This window comes from Pezoporus occidentalis, unplaced genomic scaffold, assembly GCF_034315485.1.
Source record: "Pezoporus occidentalis ecotype Australia unplaced genomic scaffold, CSIRO_AGI_Poc_V1 ctg5, whole genome shotgun sequence".
Lineage (NCBI taxonomy): Eukaryota > Metazoa > Chordata > Aves > Psittaciformes > Psittacidae > Pezoporus > Pezoporus occidentalis.
The window spans coordinates 1-18,863 of record NW_026915835.1 but is presented as its reverse complement, the minus strand read 5'-3'; the positions used below and the strand labels follow the sequence as shown (position 1 = coordinate 18,863).

Sequence of the window (18,863 nt, the reverse complement as noted above, 5' to 3'; positions counted from 1 at the left end):
ACAGCAAGCTACTCCTAGCGATTCTAGATCAAAGCATGGAGAGATGGACACGACCCACAAGCAATCCCAGCCCTCGCCAAGGCAGGACACGGCTATTCCACAGCTGGTAACCCACGACAACACCACTTCCAGCTACCAACCGGTGCCCAGCGGTTCCGGTGTTCCTCACGGGCGGCACACCGAGGTCCTGCCACCTCCAGCTCCGCTGAACCCTGGTTTAAAGCCCTCGCTCAGGGACCGGGGAGGAAGAGGAGGAGAGGGATGGGACAGCCGCCTCCCGAGCTGCCATCAGAAACTGTTGGGCAAACTGCAGCGGCGCTGCCGGGGACCCACCGAACTCTCGGCGGGGGAACTGGGTTCGCAAGTGGGAGGAAGCCCCGGGCCCGACCCCGGCTGCCCGGGGTGCGCTGCGCGGGTGCCCTAGGGGGGCTGCTGGATGCAGCGGGGCAGCGGCGGGAGCAGAACCCCGTCCTCCAGCTGCAGTAACAACAGCAATTAAAATAATAGCCATAAAAAGGGGGCGGGGGGGGAGCGGTCAAAATAAATAAATAAATAGCCCGCTAGCGGGAATGGGAGAATAAAACCCACCCTAAACAGGCGGACCCCAAACAACAACACAACCTGACCGCCCAGGAGAGCAAACTTTCTGACTCACCGGGGACAGCCGGTGCCCGGGTGGCGGCCGGGGCTGCGCTCGGCCCCGCAGAGCCGGAGAGCACAGCCGAAGCCGGGCGAGGCGGGCGCCGCCGGCGGGGCTGGGACAGTGCGTCTCGCCCGGCTCCCGCCGCCCTCCCCTTCCTTCTTCCCTCCCTCCCTCCCTCCCTCCGCGCCTCTCTCGTTCCGCAGTGCCAGCCCGGCCTTCCCCGGCCGGGAGCCGCCGGCGGCGGGCAGCCGCCGCGGGACCGCCGTACCTACCGGCTGCCGGTGCGGGGCCGCTGAGCAGCAGGAGTAGCCGCCGCCGCCGCCCCCCTCCGGCTGCTGCCGGGTTGGGCGGCGCTGCAGCAGGCGGAGGACGCCCCGAGGCGGCGGGGACAGCGCGGAGCCGGGGTGCGGGGGGCCGGGGTGGCGGCGGCCGCCGATGCACAGGCAGCGCGGTGCCTCGATCGGTGTGTGTGTGAGTGTGTCGGGAAGGGATGCTGCAAGGGACCGAGGGAAAATTCTCCCCTCCTAGCAAAGCCGCCGACAAATGGCAAGGCAGGTGTGCAGGGGAGGCACTGCTCCCGGAGGAGGAGGAGGGGGGAGGAGGAAGGGGGAGAGGGGCGGTGAGGAGGGCGGGGAGCGTACGGCGCTCAGCCCGGCGGCGGGAGCAAGCGGGGGGCCTCACGGCATCCCGGGGACAGCGGCCCGGCCGAGGAGGTCCCGACTGCCTCCTTTGGGTCGGCCGTGGGGCCGCAAGAAGCGGGATGAAGGTGCGCCCTGCTCCACCTGTGGGGTGGGAGAGTCGGTGGTGAGCAGCCAGGAGCGGTCTCGCAGAGCCACTGCGAGGACGACGGAGGAGGGGGGACGGGACCCCCTGGAGCCCGGAGTGCGCCAGGCGGGACTGCCTGCAGAGCATCCTGACGCGACTCTTGCTCGAGGCCGCCGCTCAAACACGCCCGACCGCTGTTCTCAGCGCCCAGTGTAGCTCTGGGAGCTACACCGTATCCGAGGGGATTGGTGCTTCCTCTGGAAACCCTCCCTTGAGAAGTAGTTGCATGTCTTATCTGCAACAGCTCCCACGCCCCAGTTAGCCCTTGTCTTAAAATCATCACCCTTCCGGGAAAGATCTTGCTGCTGCAGGTCTCATTTGTTTCTTTATTCATTTCCTGGGCAGGAGATACCTATCAAGTGTGGCAAGAGCAGGGGACTTCACCTTTAGTCCCGAAAGCCATGGGGCAGGTGGCCAAGGACAGCCCTTCCCAGAGTAAAGTGCTGGGCCCAGGGGCCTGGTGGCAACAAGTGCTTCCCCAAAGCCACGTGCTACTGCTATAGATGCTGTCGAACACCTTGTCAGAGCAGGGAGTTAGCAAAGGCTTTTGTGGCTGCATCTCTGCTCCCTTCTGCAGAAGGTGCTTGCTAATCTGAACTCTTCCTGCTATTTGAAAGGGAAAAGCCTGTCCTTCTCCTGGCCTGAATTACCATGCAGAGCTGCTGTAAGCAGTCCCCTTCCTCTGGAGAGATGGTTGTGATTTAGTGCTGGAGAGAGCCTTTATATGCCCATTTATAATACGTTTCAGCACACTTCTAGGTGGCGATTAGTTGGTAAGTGAAAAGTGGCTGAGGCTGAAAGGTGGAAACTAACATCAGATACTGAATATCGCACACGGCAGCTATGATTTCTAGTGGTAGGAAGAAAATCTGATAGAAAAATCTCCTGCTTCTCTTTTTTCACAGTACTTTTTTGCCAAAGCAGTACTGAATTACATCCACTGGGCTAATTACATATGCTCAACCAGCCCCTTGGTTTGGGTTTACCAGCAAGCACACTTATGCAACAGAAGCAATTTCCACACCGCTGGGCTCATCTGATTTAAACTATACTGGCTTGCGTTGCCTCTGTGTGTAGCTTTTCTCCCTTGGCTGGCAGGGTTAGTGTCACAGCTTCAGTCTGAGAAGTGACAACAAATAAAACCGACACAAATTTTACTGGGTAACACAAAGACACGCATGGAAGATGAAACACAGGAATGGCTTAGGTAAGTGTTAACTACCTTTGCTGGGAAGCAGAAGCTGCTCTTGGCCCAGCTAGGCAGGTGTGAATTGCTGATTTCCTGACTGGTCATCCCTTCTCTTTTTAATGGTCACAGACAGCTGAATTAAGGAAAAGTTGGACTGTTTCTGTTGAGGTAGACCTGATGAAAGTAAGACATGATTATAACTTGGGCATCCTTTTTCTATATTATTGACAGTAAAACACATCTGTTCAGTCTTCTCAAGCACAGGCCTTAAGCCTGTTCATTCCTGAGTGAACACCTTTTTGGAAAGCAGAGAGAAAACTTGCAGGGAGATTCATGCACAATTCATCCTTCATGTGTAGTGTAAACCAACTTGTGAAATCAAGGACTGCTTTAAAAAATCACACAAACTCCAGTATCTGAATATATTTCCCTTATTTGTATTAAATTTGCATCTTCATCTTTCTCCTTACACTGAATGCAATTGTGCTTGGAAACACTGACACACACATACACCACCACGGCACAGAGTTTAAACACGCTTCTCTTGACTGTTGCATAAGCCTTGCTCAGTATAAAACAGAGGTAAAAGAAAATGTCTCTGCCAGTGTTGGTCTTGTTTAATGTAACTAACAGAGGCATGAGAACACTTGATAAGGTTATTTCATTATGACAGTTTTGGATTGCTCCCTCCTTACCTCCCACTGCCTGGAGCAGTGCGTGCACATACACACACATGCACAGATCTGTAGAAGAAGATGTTGCCCTCTTTGTGTGATTTTTCCCTAACACTTTCAGCATTCATTTGCCATTCCTAGGTTGGTACGGTGCCTGGTTCCAGCCAAGGCCTCACATTGTCACATTCTGAATAGCTCTTGGGAAGTTGCTGGCTTGACCCTGAAGACTTTATAGTCTAATTTTTTAATAACTGAAGGATTATTTTGTTTAATTTAAAAAAGGACTCATTTTAGCTGTCACGTAACTATGCATTATACCCCAAGACTTCAGTCAGAGCTGCACAGACACATCTGAGAGCACAATTAGGCCCTCTAGACCTTTTAAAGCTTCAGAAATAGTCATGTGTGATTCCTTCTTCTGTGGATCCTGCAAGCTTTAAGAGAATTTTTGAAAGCTGTAAATTCCTATTTATCCACTAAGAGGCTCACAGGCAATCTTCCCCTAATGGAAATAGAACTGTAAAGCTGAAACATTAATATATACAATATGATACATTATGCAGGGATAGACCCATCAGAGCCAATGAGGGGGCACAGCGGCCGTGCTGCTACAGAGCCAGCACCAAGCAGGGTCTCTGTGCTTTCTTTCCTTCCTGCACACGGGTTTCACCATGTGGTTTATATTAGCAATGTATGGTTCTCTCTTTAAAAAAAATAATTAAAGAATACATCTGACCTTTGAATCCCTCATGTGCATTGGCTGGCAGCCGGCATCAGCGAATTGGAGGGCACAGTTTGCGCTAAATACGAGGCAGCTTCAATAACTGCGCTGTTAATATGCAAATCTCAGTCCTCCATCGACTGTAATCCCCTGCCTCTGATTGGCTTTGGTGATTAAAAATATTCAGGTTGTTCGTTAGCAGGCAAAATGCGCTCTTCAGGTTCCCCCTTAAGATGAAGCATTATAAAGCCTCGAGAATGTACATGCTGGAGACAACAATGAAGGAAGACAAAAAGAAGCCAAGAAAATGGGATTAGAAACATGATAAAAGGGGAAACTGCATTTAAAAATTCTCCTGATTCCCTTTTTCTTCCTGGCTTTCTCTTGGGAGTTTTGCCAGTGACTGCAGATGGGCCAGTTTTGTTGATTTTGTTCTCAACCCTTGCCTTCTACATACAATGGTATGCTCAAGTTCACAGCCCAAGACTTGAATTCGTACTGAGAATATCATTTTTCTTCTGGAATACATGTGCACATCTGTCTTGATGGGTCAGCTTTGCTGGTCTGCAAACGGAATGCTAGGAAGAAATATATCAATATGTACCCACAAATACCTTGATACCAAAAAGGTGGATAGAGCAACTGAGCAAGCACCAATCTATGGCTCAACTCTTTAAAAGTCATTGCAAGAAACAACCACCAATATTGACAAACTTTTCACAGAGAGCCAGACTCAGCTACCACTGCACTTGGCAGGATGTGTTCTTCATTACACAGTATAAGAATTAAATAGTTTTATCAGTTCTGGGAGTGCTAAATTCTAAGGAACCTTTGCAGAGCTGAGTTGGGCTCCAGGATCTCCAATGTGGATGTGAAGCTGCACTGTTCCTTCCTCTTTGGCTTTATTTCATAAATTTTCCTTTATTCTTGCAATTCGCCTTTCCTGAAACTAAGTACCTGACAAGCTGCACCATCTTTAACCCTCTACAGAAGCAGCCAGCTCTCCTGCTTCCTTCACTTCAGAGGCACATGAGATCAAGCTGGTTATTTCTTAGATCTAGGTATCTGGGCTAAAACTGTGTTCCCAGTGAAATCAGTTTGATTTTTACCATTGATCCTTTTATCATAGCTGTGATTTTCCTTCTCACTACTGGCAGCAGGCTAGTGGAGGACTGGACATTGACTCTAATTGCCAGATAAGATGAAGGTGGCCAAGTGCTGTTAGCCTATGAGTGACCCTTCTCTTTCCTCAGGCTTTTGCTAAGGGGGGAGCTAGATTATCTTGGGTTGATGGACAAACCCTCTGGTTAAAAAGAAGCAGAGTTCTGAGAAACAAGTTATGTTCCACAAAGCTCCTTGTACAAATTACTAAACAAAGAGTGAAGTATGTGCACCGTGAGGAACCTGCATTAAGAGCATGATAGGGTTACCTGAAAGCTGTTGGACACCTTGAAAAGCTGGAATGCTGTGTTCAGAGGGGATTTCACACAGGGCTTTTGATTAACTTGCCATGAAGAGAGAAGTTGTAAAAAAAGATACCTATGCCACAGAGCTGTTTTCCTTTTCTGTCTTGCATGTTTCAGAGACAAAGATAATAGGAAGAGCACAAACAGAAACACAGGCAGATATCTGAAACTAAAGGTTAGAATGAAAAGATTTTGACAAGAACCATAGTCTTCCCACAGCAAAGGTCAAACAGTGACCTCCACACAAATTAATACCACTTCAGCAACTATAAATGAACTTTAATATTTCAGTTTCAGCAAAAAGCCTGTAAAACACATTATGCAACCAATTAATTCTCGTGTTTTGTTTTGTTTCCCCAAGTGGTATGACCATCTCCTTCAAATATATACAAAGATTCTCATTTAATAAATAATAATAAAGCTAGGTAATAATTAACTATTAAATGCGTTCTCCATGGTCTTGCCCTAGGGAAAAAAGGGGAAAAAAAAGAAGCCTACATGCTTCAGCAGTCAGAGATACAAGCACATCCAACCAGATAATTGACACAGCCATTGAGCCAGCACAGTGTTAACTCTGTTTTAAGCTTCCTCAAATCACCTAGCTTTAGGAACCATGTAACTTAATTGGATTGCTACAGACCTGACAGCTCCCCATGTATGCCAACGGATTGCATCGTTACTGTATGATAAGCTAATGCTGCCAGTCCTGAGAACTGTCACCAGGCCTGAAGCTGTTTTTTCATCTTCCAATTAGAATCAGAAAATTAAAACAATTGTGTTTTTATCTGAAAAATAAAATTTGGGTGAATTTAAAAGCATCACATTCTGGAAGTGGAAGACTTGGTGCAAACCTCACATCCTCGGTCACTCAGGTGATTCTCTGCCATGTGGCATGTCGGTTGCACTGAAACTCCAGTTAACGCAAGTAGGGTCATCAAAATAATAACTCTTACTTAGATCAGGAAAAGTCTGCTGCATGAGGTCTTTGTATTCCTGAAAGAGAAAACCTGAAGACAGTTTACAAGGCAACACTACGTATGATCAGCAAAACCAGATAGAAATAGTGTGAATAATACAAGCTAAATAGCAGAATGATAAATTCTAGAATACAGTTTCTGCTTCCACCTTAACGAAGAAAAAGCTAGCGATATTTGTAAGCTGAGATGTCCCCAAGGTATAAGTGACAGGTAGGTGCCAAATCATCATCAAAAGCCTGTGAGAAGTGGGTATCTATCTCTCTGCCATTTAAGTCAACACACACTTCCCTGGCTTCAAAGAGCTTTTGAAAGAGAAGGTTGGTGGTTTGACCATTAGATGGTCATTTTGCTGCTGACTTCCTGAATGCCCGTTGTACTTTATCACTATTCTGCTCATTTTGTAATATGTTTCATTTTTATTTAGAAGTCACACAAAGCAAATATTATCCCTGTTCTTAACTGTGACATGGGCTATCCATATATTATTGGCCCATTCTGGAGGCCAGGGGGGGAGCACTGAAAGCACAGAGATGCTCAACCTTTCTCATGTCAATGTCAATAAATGCTGCATTAAGCTGCTACTGATTCTTTTGTAGACAAATGTCTCATTTTTCAACAACACCATAGCCGGCTTTCAAAACAGACAAAAGTAAACATGCTGGAAGAACCTATTCCAGAAGACTAGGTGTATTTTTGGGGGGGGGGGGGGGGGGGTGGTGGTTTTGTATCTTTATTTTAAACCATTCCTAATGACAGCTATGCAGAAAATGGTATACTAAGTCACCATTTCCAGCCACTCTTTCCCAAGGGCACTATCGCCACTTTTTCATCACTGTCCCTCTTCTTTTTGCCTTAGATGATGAGTAGTCCTTGTTCAAACCTATCAGATAAGCTGTTAAAGGACTATTTTTCCCAAGTTATTTTACTCTATAAGTCAAAGACTCTACCTGACCTACCTTGCTTGTGAAGATCTTGCTGAGTGAGACTACAAAATCCTGCCACTGTTCTTTGTCATAACCACATCACTGTGCAAAGGTGCTACAAGCCATTAAATGTCTATACAGTCCATCCATACTTTCCATGCATACTTTCACCAAGTAATCCCTAATTCAAGCAACTCTCACCCCCACCATTGCACTTTGTAAATAGTCTAGAATTTTACTAGGAGTGGAGATCCTGTTTTTTTTTCCTTAGTTCAGTGATCACTAAAATGCAGCCACATCTGGAGTGGCTCTTTAGCAACATGCAGCAGTGCTATATAGTACGATGATCAGGAGTGGAAAATGAAGGCTAATGTATTCAGCTGAAATGGCAACTGAAATTTCCATAGGCAGAATATAATTACCTGGGCTGGCATTCTGCCAGAACACTGGGGTTAACATTATTACTCCTACAATACTCCTACTTATGGGCAATGGGGAGAAAAAGTAACAACAGGATTTTTTAATTGAACCAGTGTGAACCCAACTACAGTGGGTTGCAGTCCAATTAAAATTGACAGCCCAGTGAAGCAGTTACACATGACACACAGATAAATATAGAAACTCCAAGTTGTTCTCTTTTTCTTTGTCCTCTCCGCTTGGAGGTTGGTTTTGTGTTGTTTTTTTTTGTTTGGTTTTGGGTGTTGGTTTTGTGGTTTTTTTGTGTTTTTTTTTTTTGGGGGGGGGGAGTGGAAGTTTGTTGTGGGTTTTGGGTTGATTTTTTTTGTTGTTTTTTTTTTTTTTCCTGGGTATTTTGTTTCAATTGCTAAACCTTTTGATGCCAGGAAACTATCATTGACTAGAAACACTTACTAGCTTTTTGCAGCCAGTTTTCGTAACTTAAAATAAAGATGGAAAAATATATCCTGTTAAATGTTTCAGCATTGCTTTTCTTTCCTTTCTTATAGCACACAGTATTAAAATTACATTGGCTGTGCTGCAGGAGATTAGAAAGAGCAACTGCTTTTAACCTTTAATAGTAAATGATACTGAAGTCACTAAATCTGTCTTAGAAGCACATACTGTGCAGGCACTACCACTTGGAAACTTGTAGCTACCTACAAACAAGCAATCTGATCCCCTACCAAAACTGCTGCAGTTGCTTTTGCCAACTCCTGAAAGGCAAAACTACCTTTTTTTTTTTCTTTTCTTTCAGCAAAAAATAAAGGCTTGTAATGGCATTAAATATATTACACTGTTTGTTCCTGGTTCTCTATTCTTTACTCACATGAGTATCTCTTTCTCAGATACATAGAACCACAAAAGCACCCACTGGGGTCAATGGAAGTCCTAGGGAATTAATATTCCTTATCTGGCAGAGGTGTTGTGAGGTGCACTTCATTAGTGTTCTGAAGCACTCGGAGAACCCTAGATAACAGCTGGTATATGTTATAAGAAAATGCTACTATTCATTATTACAGAAGAGCTAAACCATGTTTGTAATTGACCACTGCCTGAATCTTTTCTGAAGTTATTGGGTTTGGAGATATGCCTTAAAGCAAATCTGTTGTTTAATAGAATCAAGAAAGTAAAGCAGCAACGGCGTATGTTTTAAGAGCAAAACAGAAGAAAGCTCCCCTGGGCTGTATCCTATTGACCTCTAGTTCCATTATTGTTTCTAAAATGTTTTTCCATTTATGGCATTGCCACTGAAACCTTCCCAGGAAGCTCTGGGAGAGGATATAAAGTGAGGTCTCTACTAAGCTTGTAAGTAACATCTCTAAAAATGGAGAGTTGATTTATGTTTCACAGAAAGCCAGGTTTAAGGGGGAAAAGCCCTCCATGCTTTGGTTATGAATCTTCTATAATATAATAAATGGTGCCATCTACTGGCTCTCTTTTGCTTTTGATCAGTGTCAGGGTTAGATTGTACAGTGTAACTACTGCAAGTAGCATTAAACCACCACAGAAATCAAGCCAACATGACTGTAGCTAGCATACTTCCTGACAACAGATCTTGGAATGATTTACAGGGGTTTCTGTAAAGCAAACAAGCCTACAATGAAATAAGAATAGTAAGAGAAAGAAAAATGGCAAGATGCAAGCAAGGGAGAAAAGATAGAGTTCCAGCAGACATGTGAAACTGGATGAAGGGTCGAGACTGAAGACAGATACAGCTAAACTGAACCAGATGCAGCCATCCCATGGGACAAATCAGTGATGAAATTCCTCAGAGAGAAGAGCAGAGATTCTCCAATCCCTCCCAATTAATTTTCTGTTAGAAAAAGAATAGCCAATCCTGCTGTTTTTTCCCTTCCACCCACTCCAGTTTCCACTATTACACAAAGAAGTAAATGTAAACAGCCCTGACAGAAGAAATATACAGATAGACACAGAAGTTATGGGTCAATTTCATTCTCAAAGCTCAATATTTTTCTGTGATTTACACTGGGAGCAAGATTTGACTCTCTGAGTTATGCCTCATGAAGTGTGCTGTGTTCTACTCTTAGGTACATTAAGCAATCTTGGCACCTCTTCTGAGGCCCAACTGTGCTCACTGAGTGAAGGAACTGCTACAGAATATTTTGTTTCTGTTGCTTTTAATGTATCTGGATAATTTGCTTGAAAAGGCAAAATCAGCTGTAGAGCTATTTTAGTCTGATTTACTAAGAAAAAGAGACCAGTGCAATCACAGCAGCTGGCAAAGGGAAAACAGTCTCAAAAATACACAATTTTGTCAAATGCTTCACAAAAAGCAGGGTGACAGCACTCCTTCAGAGGAAAAAGCACAAGCAGAAGTTCATCTTAGACATCAGGCAGCCCTACCAGATGCAAATCCATAGGAAGGTGCTTTCCTTCAGTTTTTCATAAAATATATTTGTCATGATGGGCTTCACCTGGTAGAAACAGATATGTGGGATGTAATGGAAATGCACATTATCAGGATTTGTGTTGCTACAAATGGGACCTGCATCAGAGGAAGTTACAGCTTTTTGGGCTTCAGCTTCACGTCCTATCAAGGAAGATTATGTTTATCTGTGCCTCATGGAGTGCTTTTAGAATCTAAAAGTACAAGAGTTCATGGAAACTGTGTCTTGACACAGATGTAAATCTCTCCATGCCTGAATCAGAAGTACAATGAGAGTCAGTATCTCTCACAGCAAACTCGCACCTCCACTCCCAGACCCCCAGTTAAGATTTTTATATAGCCCTCAGCAGTGCAAGTTTTGGCAGCAGCCACAGTTGTATTTCAGGAATATGACTCCATTTGGACTTGTGCTGGAATGAACTCAGAACACTGGAGTTGCTCTGGAAAGCCTTTCATTCAGCCCTTAAAATGAAAGGCTTCTAGAAAGTAAAATGACAGAACATAGGCTGAAAACCCTATGGTCATATGTGTATTTCACCTAATGAAGAAGATATTCAGCACATAGATTCCTTCCCACCAGGCAGGGCAGTTTTTGTCCCAGTATTAGTGCGAAACTGTAAGAGATCTCTTTTGGCACCAACTCTAACCTTTTGTTTTAAAAGGACCCTAACTAGTCTGTAGTGATCTCTTGAACATCATGTGGTTTTAAGAAGAGGCCTAGCTCCTGTAAGAAAGACGCTGACAATACTTCCATTCTAGAGCTCCTATAGGAAGTTCTCCAGATAAGATGTAGCACTGAAGAAAAACCATAGCTTCCAGTGCAATTCTTGGCTTCAGGAACAGCCGGGGAGCAAGCACAAGACTAGGCAGCAGATGGGGACATTGCTAATTAGTCTGTTTCGATTCTGGGCTGTCCTCTGATAGACATTGCACTTCTCTCTTAGCAGTGATTTGTCATAGAATCATAGAATAGTTACAGTTGGAAAGGACCTTAAGATCATCTAGTTCCAACTTCCCTGCCATGGGCAGGGACACCTCACAATAAACCATGCCACCCAAGGCTTCGTCCACCCTGGCCTTGAACACCGCCAGGGATGGAGCATTCACAACTTCCCTGGGCAACCCATTCAGTGCCTCACCACCCTAACAGGAAACAATTTCTTCCTTATATCCTATATCTAAACTTCCCCTGTTTAAGTTTTAACCCGTTACCCCTTGTCCTGTCACTACAGTCCCTAATGAAGAGTCCCTCCCCAGCATCCCTATAGCCCCCCTTCAGATACTGGAAGGCTGCTAGGAGGTCTCCACGCAGCCTTCTCTTCTCCAGGCTGAACAGCCCCAACTTTCTCAACCTGTCTTCATACGGGAGGTGCTCCAGTCCCCGATCATCCTCGTGGTCCTCCTCTGGACTTGTTCCAACAGTTCCATGTCCTTTTTATGTTGAGGACACCAGAACTGCACACAGTATTCCAGGTGCGGTCTCAGGAGAGCAGAGTAGAGGGGCAGGATCACCTCCTTCGACCTGCTGGTCATGCTTGTTTTGATGCAGCCCAGGATATGGTTGACTTTCTGGGCTGTGAGCTCACACTGAAGCCGGCTCATGTTCATTTCCTCATCGACCAGCACCCCCAAGTCCTTCTCTGCAGGGCTGCTCTGAATCTCTTCTCTGCCCAACCTGTAGCTGTGCCTGGGATTGCTCCCACCCAGGTGTAGGACCTTGCCCTTGGCATGGTTAAGCTTCATGAGGTTGGCATCTGCCCACCTCACAAGCATGTCAGGGTCCCTCTGGATGGCATTCCTTCCTTCCAGCATACCAAGCGAACCACACAGCTTGGTGTCGTTGGCAAACTTGCTGAGGGCGCACTCAATCCCACTGTCCATGTCACCGACAAAGACGTTGAACAAGGCTGGTTCCAACACCGATCCCTGAGGGACACCACTCGTTACTGGTCTCCAGCTGGACATTGAGCCATTGACCACAACTCTTTGCGTGCGGCCATCCAGCCAGTTCTTCATCCACTGAGTGGTCCATCCATCAGATTGATGTCTCTCCAATTTAAAGACAAGGATGTCATGTAGGACACTGTCGAACACTTTACACAAGTCCAGGTAGATGACTTCAACTGTTCTACCTCTGTCCATCAGTTCTGTAGCCCCATCATAGAAGGCCACCAAATTGGTCAGTCAGGATTTCCCCTTGGTGAAGCCATGCTGGCTGTCACCAAGCACCTTGTTGTTTTTCATGTGCCTTAGCATGCCTTCCAGGAGAATCTGCTCCAAGATTTTGCCAGGCACAGAGGTGAGACTGACTGGTCTGTAATTCCCCGGGTCATCCATTTTCCCCTTCTTGAAAATGGGGGTTATATTTCCCTTTTTCAGTCATCGGGAACTTCACCTGACTGCCACGATTTCTCAAATATGATGGCCAGCGGCTTAGCAGCTTCATTTGACAGCTCCTTCAGGACCTGTGGATGGATTTCATCAGGTCCCATGGACTTGTGTGCGTTCAGGTTTTTAAGATGGGCTCAAACCAGATCCTCTCCTACAGTGGGCCTAAGGTCTTCATTCTCACAGTCCCTGCATCTGCCTTCCAAGACTTGGGTGGTGCCATCAGAGCCTTTGCCAGTGAAGACTGAGGCAAAGAAGTAGATCGAGGCAAAGAAGCTACAGATATTGGAATCACAAAAAAAAAGAAAGTGAAAGCAGCAATCACTTCAGTGCAGGCAATCATTTTTCCTCAACTGTGCTAAACAAATTTGCCACAAAACAGGCAGCTTGGACTTGGCAGACTCTTCACAGACCAGAAGATGTGATTTGTCCTCTTACAGTGTCAAGTGGCAGTGATGTTATGTGAGAGCTGTCAGCTCTAATGCATTTTTGCTGCTTTCTTAAAAAGCCTGGTAATTATTATAAAAGAAGAAAAGCAGAACAGCCTACAGTATGTGCAAAAAAGTACGCTGGGTGAAAACTACCAGGAGAGCAGTGTTCATAAACAAGGGATCAGAACTCAGCGAGAGTTGTGAGCATGACGGAAGTTTTATTGCAAAAGCAGGATCACAACCAAAAGCACAAATAAAAGACTGCAGTTGAAACTGGAAGAGAATTCAGGAGCATGCTGGAACCAGTGGAAAGGTCTGGGAGCTGTTCCATCAAACTGTTCCAGTTTAAAGAACAGCAGCACATTACAATCTTTATACCATGTAAAGCTACTTTTGCATTTTCTTCTTTTCCAGAGATTGCTGGCTACAGATCTTAGTAATTTTGCAGTCACAATTATGGCTTTGTCTTCTGTAATGTCCTTGCCATATTTAACAGGCTCTGGGACAGTTAATGATTGTCATTATACCGCTTCAAGGGAGGTACGATATCAGTGATTCTGTCTGCCTTCACTTTTGAACAGAGTTCCTAAGTTCTCTGTGTTTTTTAAGGAATTTTTCTGTCATTTATTAAAATGAAAGAAACTTAAACTACTACACTCATTACTGATCAGCCATTTGCAATGCAGTAAAACAAACAAAACATTTTTTGAATGGAAGAGATATAAAATGTCTTCTTGAAACAGTGCTCAAACAGAAGGGATTTTACTGTCCATGTGGATCTGTTTAATTATCTCACATGGAAAAAATGTCACACTCTAGAGGGCCAAGTTCTATTCTTTCAGTGTGGATAGAGTTGTATATTTCTAAATATAAGAGATCGCAGTGGGAAATACTGGCAGAACCATTATTGGAGTACCTCAACACAAAAGGTAATGTGAAATTTAAAAGCAGCTATTTTGACTTGATTTTTTTAATGTTGCTACTCTATCCTAGATAAACACAGGAAGAAAGACTTTTCTGTGTTTCTTTCAACAGTAAGTGATCAGAAATTACCTAAACTAAGTGGTGAAGACAGACTAAGTGAAAACAGTCTCCTCATTTAAACCAGACACCCAGATTTTACATGGCTAAAAGTTGCATCTATGTTGTATTTTAGCTGAAAAAGTCCAAAATCCAGCTGAAGCTAACTCTGTTGGTTCCTTCTGTAGCTCATAGAACGAGTTATATCTGCAGAGTGATTCATGCTACCTCTAACAGGCATCACTTTTAGTACATACACTGGATATGCTTTTCAGTCCAAGAAGCCTAGATGATTAGCTTACGTTAGCTAATGCTTAAATGGCTAAATATTAGACAAGACATATTCCAGCACAGCCAAATGGAACATCTCTAGTGAAGTACATCACTGTCAGGCAATTCTGCTTTCTTAGAGTAATTGATTTCACCAAAACACTTGCTTGAGTAAAGGGTGAATCACCTTCTTAAGGTATCTCTTTTTTCCATCTAGCTCATTCATTTGACCCACAAGACATCCTTGTCTCTAAATTGGAGAGACATCAATTAGATAGGTGGACCATCCAGTGGATAAAGAACTGGCTGGATGGCCGCACGCAAAGAGTTGTGGTCAATGGCTCAATGTCCAGCTGGAGACCAGTAACGAGTGGTGTCCCTCAGGGATCGGTGTTGGAACCAGCCTTGTTCAACGTCTTTGTCGGTGACATGGACAGTGGGATTGAGTGCGCCCTCAGCAAGTTTGCCAACGACACCAAGCTGTGTGGTTCGCTTGGTATGCTGGAAGGAAGGAATGCCATCCAGAGGGACCCTGACATGCTTGTGAGGTGGGCAGATGCCAACCTCATGAAGTTTAACCATGCCAAGGGCAAGGTCCTACACCTGGGTGGGAGCAATCCCAGGCACAGCTACAGGTTGGGCAGAGAAGAGATTCAGAGCAGCCCTGCGGAGAAGTCCTTAGGGGTGCTGGTCGATGAGGAAATGAACATGAGCTGGCTTCAGTGTGAGCTCACAGCCCAGAAAGTCAACCATATCCTGGGCTGCATCAAAACAAGCATGACCAGCAGGTCGAAGGAGGTGATCCTGCCCCTCTACTCTGCTCTCCTGAGACCGCACCTGGAATACTGTGTGCAGTTCTGGTGTCCTCAACATAAAAAGGACATGGAACTGTTGGAACAAGTCCAGAGGAGGACCACGAGGATGATCAGGGGACTGGAGCACCTCCAGTATGAAGACAGGTTGAGAAAGTTGGGGCTGTTCAGCCTGGAGAAGAGAAGGCTGCGTGGAGACCTCCTAGCAGCCTTCCAGTATCTGAAGGGGGGCTATAGGGATGCTGGGGAGGGACTCTTCATTAGGGACTGTAGTGACAGGACAAGGGGTGACGGATTAAAGCTTCAACAGGGGAATTTTAGATAGGATATAAGGAAGAAATTGTTTCCTGTTAGGGTGGTGAGGCACTGGAATGGGTTGCCCAAGGAAGCTGTGAATGTTCCATCACTGGTGGTGTTCAAGGCCAGGTTGGATGAAGCCTTGGGTGGCATGGTTTATTGTGAGGTGTCCCTGCCCATGGCAGGGGGGTTGGAACTAGATGATCTTAAGGTCCTTTCCAGCCCTAACTATTCTGTGATTCTATGATTCTATGATTTGCATCCTTGGTACAGGTAAGATTAAGGAAGAAGAGTCCCGCATAGATTCATCAAGCTTCAGTACAAGTTGTCTCTTGCCTTGCTGTCGACTCCACTCTTAAAAGTCTCTTTGCCATACTGGAGAGAGGGCTGATCAGCTAACACAACATCTTAGTTCAGGCTGTGGGGAAATGTTTTGCAGATAAATTACTTGGAATTCCAGCCCTGAAGAACTGCACTACTGTATCTGCTAAGGAATATCATTCCCAGTTTGAGTTTATTAGTCACAGCTGCAAAAGTAGTAGAATTAATGGCTGTGAAACAGAACATTTGCTTTCATGACCACTAAATCCCCACTGAAAAGACACTCCCACATGGCTATTGATTCAAACTGTTAGGCTAAACAAACATGTTTAGAACTCTGCCCTAAAGATTACTGTCTTACAGGAATGAGGAAGAAATAAAGTGGACTCATATTTCACACTGGTAATTTAGACTCAATACCCCAAATTTCCCTTTTGTTCTCTTTAGCAAGGATGCTTCATTTTCCATTCAGGAGAGAAAAGAATCTCACCGAATGTATTTCCAATCAAACATTTCATCAGAATTCTCTGCTTTTGTCTTGCATGTTTCCAAACTTGTAATTTTAGTATACTAGCACATGTTTTCTATTAACAGATCTTCTCTTTCTCATTTATACTTGACCTTCTATACATCATTAATTAAAGTTGTTATCATCACAATATGTCAGCTCTTTTTGTGTTCCATTGCTGCTAAAAACAATATTGCATTGCTGTTTTCCTTATCAGCTGCTCTTTTATGCTTTTAAGCCAGCTTTCGTGTTGTTTGTTTCCTCATGTACATTATTTTCCACACTTATGTATTAAAGCCAAACATAATTATACTAAATGGTATCAGAAAATTAAAGCAGTTGGGAAATACACTAATGAAAGTTCAACATTCCCTTTGTTCGAGAAAATTAGCACTCTTTGAGGTCTAATAAGCATGCTTAAGAATATCCCTGGCACCAATAACCTCAAAAGTAGTCAAAATCCCCTGTGCTATCAGGTAGTAATGTAATGTAACACCAACGAAAAAAAAACAAACAATTAGCAAGTACTGAGAAAAACAAAGCAAACATTGCAAAACCGTTCAGATGGAAAGCAAGCCATCTGCAGCTGCCCGGGCAATATGAAGGCAAAGTGAGTTAGATGGAGTTTTCAAAGTGACAACTAAACTACCTACAGGTGTAACTGCCAATGTATGGTTCCTTTTTCAACTCCAGACTTACTGAGGTGAGCAGAGTTAGACTAGACAAGAGCTGCAGTAAATCAGCAACAGCTCCTACTTGTCAACAGAAAACCAAAAAAGGCTTTAAAATACTTAACTGCTATATTTCTGAAAATGGAGTAAGCGTGTTCTGTAGCTTCTTTTTAGGTATAAAAGGAAAGGAGTCAAAACCACCAAAACATTATGATTGCTACTGTAAGAACTGAAGTGATGTTATTGCAATGATTTACTTTTGTAATGAGTTACTTTTGATTTCCTACTTTGATCCCTCTTTGAGTACTTAGGTGTTTCTTAGTTGTTTTGTGAGTGCTAATTGCTGTAGTGCTGTTTTAAATCATTGTTATGCTGGGGTTTTTTGAACAGCACAATGAATAATTGAATAATTAACAGAGAAGTTCATTAAAATGGGTATGGCTATAGAAATGAGATTTTCTAGCAATTGAGTGAGAGGTTGTGTGGAGCTATACAAACAATTTGTTGAAAAACAATCTTTTCCTATCTAGAAGAACAAATATTTCATTCACACGGCTTCTTTCAAAAGCAGACCAGGAAATGACAACTGCGCTATGGGACTGTCTTCTCCACATGCTGCTGTGAATCTGTAATCCTGGTATGGTTCAAAGTTCAGCCATAACTCTTATTATAAGAAACTCACTGAAATGCAAATTCTGCATGTAAAAACAGATCTCAAGTGTGTTAGAAGTGTAGAAACTAACTATAACACCACTGAAGAGCCTGCAGAATAACATAGAACATCAATGAGAAAGCTCTCTTCCATACTGGACTTTAAAGCCATTTCTTTTCTAGTGGAAAAGAAAGCCAAATGTTGGGTTCCACAATGGTGAAATACACCTGAGCCACTACCTCACACAGTGAAGGAGCAGATGCAGTACCAAGCTGCAGCAGGATCTAGGTGCTACCTCTCCATCTAAAATACATACTACCTTCAAAAATGTAAGTAGATATTGCATACGGTGAAGAAGCACTGAAGGTGCCATGAGGAATTAGAAAAATGTTGTATGGGACATTTCTTGTCCTTCCTTCTGCCATTTCAGCTGCAAGTCCAGACAGGGAATGGACCAACCATCCTGCACCCCTCTACGCAGCTACAGCGACAGCCCATGTCAACAAGGGTGGATGATGCAATTTCTTGTCCTTCTGCCATTGCAGGTGAAAGCCCTGACATAGAACGGACTAACCATGGCACACTCCTATCCTCAGCAGCGCACCACATATTAAATCTCTTCTCCAAAGACACTGACACAAAGGTAATGCACTGAGGCTGGCAGAGCCCTGGGCAATGCTGCCCGTGGTGAGTCAGGGTGACTGCTGTCTACATTCTTATCCTGTCTTTAACAGCTGCAACCCCGACAGGGAATGGACCAGACCATGGTGCACTCCTGTCCTCATCCACACAGTCAGAGAGTCACTTCCTTCTGTGGAGTTCACTGAAACAAAGTTAAGTCACTGAGACCTGCAGAGCCCTGAGCAGGGGTTACCCATGTGAGCGACTGTTGTTGCTGCTGCTTAGTTTGTTGTCCTGCCTCTTACAATTGCAGGCCCAGACCAGGACAGGATCAGACAATGGCGCACTCTTCTCCTCCCCCACACTGCCAGAGATTAAATGTCTTCCACAAGAAGAAAGACCAAAGATGCAATGGGGTGTGGTATGTGATATGCAAGGAAACATAGCAGATCACCTAACGATACCACCTTCATTTAAACTGCAGTGACAGACTTGAAACTGAAAATCTGAAGTGATCTATGACTCCTTGTTATGGTTTAAACCCAGTTGGTAACTTAGCACCATGCAGCCGCTCACTCATTCTCCCTT

General features: G+C 44.5%; 1 protein-coding gene across 5 annotated transcripts in view; it reads right to left on the bottom strand.

Moving 5' to 3' along the window:
* ENOX1 (ecto-NOX disulfide-thiol exchanger 1) overlaps positions 1–1,214 on the bottom strand; it is a 371,724-nt gene extending 370,510 nt beyond the window's left edge. The window contains exon 1 of one of the 5 annotated variants that reach the window (XM_062636831.1): positions 916–1,214. The gene's annotated coding sequence lies outside the window, so the exon portion shown is untranslated. Of the gene's footprint in view, positions 1–169; positions 433–655; positions 793–915 lie in introns of those variants that run through there. The other 4 variants (XM_062636830.1, XM_062636823.1, XM_062636827.1 and 1 more) reach the window with 4 other exon arrangements.
* Positions 1,215–18,863: the final 17,649 nt, after the last annotated feature.